We start from the raw sequence: 8,483 nt of genomic DNA, 5'->3' as shown, positions 1-8,483 counted from the left end.
CCGGATCATGATCAACGAGTATCCTATTCCCAGAGTGGAACACATTTTTAACAAAATGAGAGGAGCCAAGATATTGCCACTTGGACATCACGGACGCATACACGCACCTCGTAGTCGACGAGCCCACGCAATGACCCTCAACACACCCACCCATAGCTTGATACGCCCAACACGTGTCGTCTACGGAGTAGCAAACATTCCCCCCATCTGGCAGCGTCGAATGGAGGTGCTTCGCGACCTCTAGAATGTCGTGAACTTCTTCGACGACACTATCGTTTTTGCAGATACTTTCGACAACCTCTTACAGGCCCTTAGTACAGTATTGGAGCGACTGAGACGCCACGGGCTCAAACTCAACCGAGCAAAATGCAAGTTCGGAGAAACCACGCTGCAGTGCCTGGGTCACAAACTTTTGTAAGAGGAATAGATTGAGTCTGAAAAAAATGGAACACCGAGACGATACACCATCTTTAATAATATTCCAAGGAAGCAACTTGTGGTCTACCTGGAAAGACAATAAGGCGATAACAGTTGCTTCTAATTTTCATGGTGTGGAAGAAACTAGTGTGCTCAGAAAAGATAAATCAGGCACGAAAATAAGTGTGAAAGCACCTTCTTATAAAAGACTACAATCAGTACATGGGTGGTGTAGACCACCATGATCAGTTACGTGCTACGTATGTTGTCGATCGGAAATCAAAGAAGTGGTGGCACAGACTTTTTTGGGGTTTCTGAAAATAGTCTTTGTAAATGCATATGTCATTGCTAAAAATGTTACAATTTGGACGAAGCCTACAATTTATTATCATTTCGTCACGAAATAGCTTTAGGGTTAATCTCCTCTAACAAATGTAAACCCAAGCGCAGGTCTTGTTCCGGATCTCAGCAAGTAAAAAGGAGAACAAAAAGGTTGTGTTAAGGAGTCTTTGCCTTTAAAGAGGAATCTGAAGCGATGATATAGTCCAATTTTTACCCTTTTGAGGTGACGTCACGATTTCCTTCCTCGCTTTCTCTTTATTGAAACGACAGAAACAGAAAAAAACAAAAAAAAGGCACGTTTATTTATTGATGGTCACTTTGAGGTTATTTTATGCTCCTGTCAATTTGACAATTTTTAATTTCTTTCACTTATTACATTGATTACAAACATAACCTTTCGAAGCAATTGTCAACAAATTTGACACATTTATAGTTATTTATGATCAATTCAAATTTGTTTCTGATCCTAGCTCAAACATACGTAAAGTTACTAGATAATGACGTCATCGCAAAAGGGTAAAAATTGGACTATAGTAAAGTGGAATGACAATTCTATTGTTACAGTGGCTGGCAACAATGGAACTACACAACCTTTAGCGAAAGCTAAAAGATACAACCGCAAGGAAAGAAAAAGTGTTTTGGTGCCACAGCCCAAAGTGATTTTCGACTACAATCAACAAATGGAAGGGGTTGATTTGCATGACAATGGAATTGCAAATTATAGAATTCGTGTCAGAGGGAAGAAATGGTGGTGGCCTCTCTTGATAAATTTAATTGACAGTGTTATTGTCAACGCATGGAAAATCCACGGATTAGCTAACAAAGAAAAGATGACACAGTTGCAATTTAGATCATATTTGGCTATGACTCTGATGAAATTTGAAGGCACCGAAACTCAAGAAGAAGAACAAATTTGTGACATAGAAGAAACAGTCAATCGGGAGAGCACACACTTGGATTACGGTCAACCCTCAAAAGATTCCTTGCCAAATGAAGTGCGTTGTGATCGCATAGGACATTTAATTGTAGAAAAGGAAAACAAAAAAGGAGAAGATGCAGACTGTGTAAGAGTACAACTATTTCCAAATGCAAAGTTCACCTTCACACAAATTGTTTTGAAACATTTCACCAGTAATGAAGATTAAACATCGTGCAGACCCAAAGTTACGCAACATTAAGATATTAAAAAAACCAGCAGTCAAAAAAAAAAATGTTTATACTATTTTTCTCTTTTTTAATATGTATTAAAAATAAATAATCATTTTGTTTTTAAAGATTTAAATTCTTTTAATGCTTGTTCCTTAATGGGTTAATGTGAATATTTACTGTCACGGTATTTGGGAGCATACAAAAAATACGTACTAATAAGTACCATTGGTATACAAAGGGTTAAAAGGAGTTCACGAATTTAGGTACGATGTTCAAGATTTTATAATTGATATATTCTATTTTTTCACTTTTAGCCTAAACGCATTGAACTGCCAATAGTAAAATTTATCAAGCATGTTAAAACGCGATGGCTATCACTACAAGAATCAGCAGCAAGAATCTTACAGCAATAGCCAGCAATAAGAAAGTATTTTTTGGCATATGTAGGTAAACAATAAAAGGAACAATTTATTTGTTCACTCGGATCATTAATAAGACGCGAAAAGTTAACTTCTTTCAAAAAGTCTTTGCAGAGACAACAAAATCTTATGTCAGTGGCGATGTTACAAGATGCATCGGTGACAAAAGCTTCGTATGAAATTTGTTATATGTACAAAGTGTAACAGAAAAAAGTGCATTAATTTTAACTGGTAATAGGACTCATCTACTACAACTTTTCTAAATATTTTTTTTTCGAAAACAAATTCTGAAGGCTTTTAAAAATTAATCAAAATTTGCTTACCCGCCTATGGAACGATTTTAATCTAATACCTGTTCACGTTGGATTGAACATCAGTGGTGCAAATGACTGACCTGTTACTATGACAACTCATATGAAAGTTAATGCCAAATGTGTGCGATTTGCACCACTGATGTTCAATCCAACGTGAACAGGTTATAACTACATTTAATAAAGAAACAAAACAAGGAGGTAACAAAAAACAAAGGAAAGTGAAACCTTTTTATTCATGAAGCGCAATTTCAGAAAAAAACATTATTACTGCAAAACATACTGATTGGTAAAAAACAATGAACGAAAAATGCAATACGAAGGGAATAAAAACATTCAGTTTTTACGATTTCTGTTTGAAAAAGTTTTCAGATTTATAAAATTGCATTCAACGTGAACGGGGAGTCAAAATAAAGGGGGGACAAATAGCAATTCAATTTTGCAAATTCCAAGAAATTTTATTAAGAAACATTGTTGTAATTAATGAGTACTATTACCAGTTAAAATAAATGCACTTTTTTCTGTTACACCCTGTATACTTGGCAAACATATGAAACCATTTACTGAAGCAGAAGTTGTGAAGGACTGTTTCATCAGTGCTTCCAATTTATTATTTGACAAGTCTAGCAATAAATATCAAATAATATCCGAAATTTAAAAAAATCACCTCTCTGATTCTACCCGCGTTAGGCGTATTGAAGATATTGCAAAACACATTTCTGATTATACTATTAAAAATTTGAAAAATTGTAAATATTTTAGCTTGGCTTTTGATTCTAGCACCGATATGTCCGCAACATCACAATGTTCCGTTTTCGTTAGGTACTGTACCGATCAGAATTCTATCCATCAAGATTTTTTTAAATTTCTGCCGATGAAGAATCCAACAAGGAGCGCAGATTATGTCGATATACGATAGTACATTCTTGGAGACTAAAGCTCTTGACATAAAAAAAAATTGCTATGTGTGTGCAGAGATGGATGTCCTTCAATGACAGGATCCGAAAAAGGATTTGTATCTCTACTGAAAAAGAAATACGATTTGACAAATCTTTTATAATTCAGTTGCATTATTCACCAAGAGAACTTAGCTGCAAGTATCTCCATTGCTGAAGTAGATACTGGAATGAAAACTGTGATAAATATTGCCAATTACATTAGAACGGTTTTTTTCTTTACACCAATAAATTATTTTGTTTTTTACACGAAAACAATAAAGTTTATAATAAACTTGAAAATGATGAATGGTGGTGTCTTTTGGCTTTTCTTTGCGATATTACAGAAAAACTTAGTGAGCTCAATCGTGGGTTAGAGTGAAAATAAAATTATTTCCCAAATGGCGAATAAAGTATTTGCGTATCAAGAATTGTCTGTTGCTTGTGAAAAATCACTGGCATTTACAAACAGCAAATATTCTACAATTAGCTGCATTAGGGTGCGATTATGCCAAGTTATTGGATGAATTTATAGATTTTAAAAACGATACAAATCTAGAAGTTATTTTTAAAGAAAAGAGAGGGAAAGGAGTACGCCGAATTTTGGAAATTAGTGCCAGAAAAATACAGCACGGTACAAAAATGTGCTCACCTGTTGCTTACCTCATCAACATATCTTTGCGAATCATCCTATTCAAAAATGAAATATGCGAAGAATGTATACAGGGTGTTTTCGAAGTTGAGGTGTTCCTTTTAACCTGTGATAGTATGCGTTGTTCTAAAGAGTTTTAGCCAAAGTCACCTTAGTAAAATGTGTACCGCAATGAAGATACAATAAGTTAATTTTTTTGAAATTTTTGAAACCGGTCCTGCTCAAATTTGCGCTGATTTGTTACAAATTAGAATTAACAAAAAAAAATCTAATGAGCATGGACGTTAATCAAAAATACTGTCAGAGTTGTCATCTAATTAGTCGGAATTGTTTTATCATTACGAAAATAATGAGCTCACAGATATGTTGATAATGTATGGGCAATGTTATCACGTTATCAGAATGCAGCTGCGGCGTCCAGAGAGTACGCAGAGCGATTTCCAGGGGTAGGTTCGGCTTGCTCGAACTTTTCACTCTTTTGACTCTAAGTAACTCCAAAGTCGTTCGGATATCTCCTCGGGGAGTGAAAAGCGTAAACTCTGTGACGTTCGGGTCGAACATGATGGAGTAAAAAGTGTCCGCTCTACATGCACTCACTCTGAAGTGAGGGTAAATAGTGCGCGCAGGCGTGGTTCAGCTTATGCAGCTGTCAGCTGTTTTATGTTGTGATTTTACATCTCGTGCACGTGGAAAGTGGCGTACTTACCTTATAAGTGAATAACAAATAGAAGTGGTTAAAATAACTAAAAATAATGACGGACCAGAATATTGGGACCCACACTTACGTACCTGTAAAAGCCAGAAGCAATTTTGTATGTACGAATGGGCGAATATTACTCCAAAATAAAAATAGTAAGTTACAACAATTATACTAATTAATGGAACGGATATTTCATGGAGTTTTTTATTATTCTAGCTGGCAATTTATTGTATAGGTACGCCTCTTACACCAAAAATTTGTAAAATTTTTAAAGTCCCAACATCGAGTACCGAACAGGGAGATCAAAATGCAAAAGAACCAACATCGCGTACCGAACAGGGAGATCAAAATGCAGAAGAACCAACATCGCGTACCGAACAGGAAGATCAATGTGCAGAAGAAGAAGATGCTGGCGCTAGCAGAGAACCTATCGAACATCAAGAGGACGATAAAATGTGGACCCGGGAAACCGTTCTGTATTTACTGGAAAAGATTGAGGTACTAGATAAGCAGTTTGAAACAGGCGTCAAAAAGAATGTTGGGAGCAAGATTGCTCAAGATTGTTCCAGAAATTTTAATAAACCATTTACATATAAACAGGTTGACGGCAAACGGAAAGGTTTAAAACGTACCTACAAAAGTATTTTAATGCATAATAGAATGCATAATAGAACGGGTAAAAATAGACGACACTGGGAATTTTTTAACAAAATTCACAACTTCATGCACAAGAAGCCGAAAATTAGCCCTGAAGCAACCTGCAGCAGTAGTGCTGGGTTAAAAGTACAAGCATCAACTTCATCCGATGTAGATAACAGTGAAGAAGTACAACATTGTGCAGACACAGAACATTCTACAGACACCACCAGCCCTTTTGTAAGCTCTTTTACAAAGAAAAGGAAGGCACGTCAAAGCGACGTTGCTAAACGGCACAACGAGAAAATGCGTCGCTGTGATCGGTTCAACGACTTGTTCGAAGAGATGGTAAAAAACATGTAGGGAAATGGTTCATGAGTTAGTTCCTCTTTATATTTGTTCGAGCATTCGTATTTGCAATATTAAATCTAGGTATTAGTTTTGGTAGTAAGTGATTTTGATTTTATTATTAAAGAATACAGTACCATGTTCACTTCATATTATTATTGTTAATACTACAAAAGTTCCTTATTAGAATTAAACATTTCGTTTTTGTTAGTGTAGGTAGTGGTAATGTTAAGTTTAGAGAATAAGTAAATAATAAGTTTTCTTAAACATTACAATGAAAATTTCATTGAAATAAATACTTCATTTATTAATTATTATTAATAATAATTCGTAAACCATTAACGATGTTGTTTCTTTTTTGAATAGCACGACGCTGGTCAGCATCTTCGTCGAAATCACGCCAATTATGAGGATCGCGATCTCGTTCCTCCCTTAATTCATTTTCCAAATCAATAACACCTTCCAGTAGATCCCCATTCAGAATACAGATGTTATGCAGAATACATCCACTTATAATTAACAGTGCAATAAGATCTAATCGCACTGTTTCAAGTTTTTTGAGTCTTCGAAATCTGCCCTTCAACAAAGCGTAAGCACGTTCAATAGTTACACGTGATTTACTTAAAATAACATTAAAATTTTTTTTACGAAGAGTCAAGTTTCCGTGATTTTAAGGTGCTGGATAACTTATAAGCTAAATCACCAATCAAGTGAGCATCATCATAACATACTACTTCATAGTTCATCAATCTCGTGTAAAGGTCTGAATTTTTGAAGAGAGTGTAGTCATGTAGGGAACCTGCCTCCCCTGCATATACATCTGTAAATAACATTCTGTGATCACACACTCCCTGAAGCAAAACAGAATGGTAGTTTTTTCGATTTATGTAGGAGTTGCCATGTCTTTTTGGTGCCGTTATTGCAATATGACTTCCATCAATGCACCCAATGATTCCTAAAACAGTGCAATGTGATCAATATTCCTAGCAATTTCATTGCAAACTGACCTGGAAAGCCATTATTAGCAAAACTTTGACTAATAACTTGTTGCCTTTCTCTAGTAGGCCATTCGATAATTTTGACTATTCAATTCACCTGTTATTTTTCAAATATTAACCAATAAAAGAGCAGACATGTACTTTCGTAGCCTAGCAACAGAAAATTCCAGCGAATATTCCACTCGTGAAAATATAACTGACTATTCCACTAGTGGTCGAGGTGAATATTTTAAACAAACCTTGATTATTATTTTTATTCAAAGAAATTATTACTTTCTTACAAAGTTAACTGAACAATGAAATCATGTGTAACGCAGATTTGCCAACTAGCTTTGAAAATTTTTATTTTAATCATTGATTTGGTTCATTGAATAGTCTGTTGAATACAACTCGTAGTCAAAGATAGTAGAATATTTTTCCGATGGTATCACTTATGGTCATTACGCTTTTGAACACCATTCGTGCTACGCACTCATGGTGTTCATAAAGCGAATGACCATTCGTGATACCACCACAAAAATATTCGACAATCTTTGACTACTCGTGGTATTATAATTGAATATTCTATTTACTTTTAGAAGTAGATGACAAGTGCGATATAACACATCCCAACACGTTGACTTGCTCACACCAAACCTTTCTGCAACCGACCTAAAATTCAAAAGGTGATGTTAGAATGTTACAAATAATAAAATTGTAAGCATAAAGCACCTGAAACTTTCTGGATTACCAAGACACCAAATTAGTATCATCGTTTCCTTTTCTAATGATGTTCTTGGGTACCCTACATGCCTATAATTATTGTGAACTCGGATGGTATTCATTTTTCTTAATAAATCTTCGAAAGTATTGGGTGCCATTCGAAAGTTCATTTGAAATTGTTTATCAGTTAAATAAGGAACTGTCAGTTCAGCGTAATTATCGATTTTCTCTAATAGGACATCATCTTCGTCAGAGGAATCTTCGTAATATAACATTATAGCAAACTGTATCACTACCTGTTTTTTAAAATTCTCCATAATAATCTTGATAAATAATACACTAACATCCACCTGCAAGTGAGGTTAGGTCATAATTAGGTTAGGATGCCCTTTCGTTCACCTTTCGTTCCTTGTCGTTCGACTACTCGGTTGTTACTCTCTGCACTCTTATGTCACGTGATATAGTTCCACACTCCACTCCCTACCCACTCCAACATATTAAGCCGAACCTACCCCAGAAAGACACCATCCTGGGCCACGTCAGTTATTAATCTAGTACAGCGGAGAAATAGACAGGACCGGACTCAAAATTTTAGAAAACAATAAAAATATTCAATCATTTATCTCCGTTAATACAAACATTTTACTAAGAAGATTTAGGCTAAAATTCTCAAGAATAATGTATAGTATCTCGTGTTACAAGGAACCCCTCAACTTCGAAAACACCCTGTATACCGGGACATTTTTTTAACATTGAACATAGCCCATACTTATTCCCTATGTTCAGTTTTAAAAAACACAGGTCAATGCATGTATGTAATCACGTAACCAAGGTAACAAAAATAAGTACTTGACAGGTTAACAAAATGGTCAAG

The 8,483-nt window shown here is 35.3% G+C and overlaps 1 long non-coding RNA gene across 1 annotated transcript; it reads right to left on the bottom strand.

Moving 5' to 3' along the window:
* Positions 1–6,129: 6,129 nt before the first annotated feature.
* Positions 6,130–8,011, bottom strand: LOC138127162 (uncharacterized). Its single transcript, XR_011158128.1, has 3 exons — positions 7,619–8,011; positions 6,917–7,558; positions 6,130–6,864 (listed from the first exon to the last, which is right to left on the bottom strand). It is a non-coding gene; the product is annotated as an uncharacterized lncRNA (long non-coding RNA).
* Positions 8,012–8,483: the final 472 nt, after the last annotated feature.

The sequence above is a fragment of the Tenebrio molitor genome, chromosome 3, assembly GCF_963966145.1.
Source record: "Tenebrio molitor chromosome 3, icTenMoli1.1, whole genome shotgun sequence".
In the NCBI taxonomy this organism is placed as follows: domain Eukaryota; kingdom Metazoa; phylum Arthropoda; class Insecta; order Coleoptera; family Tenebrionidae; genus Tenebrio; species Tenebrio molitor.
Note: the sequence above shows the minus strand (reverse complement) of the source record. Positions and strands in the feature narration are given on the sequence as shown.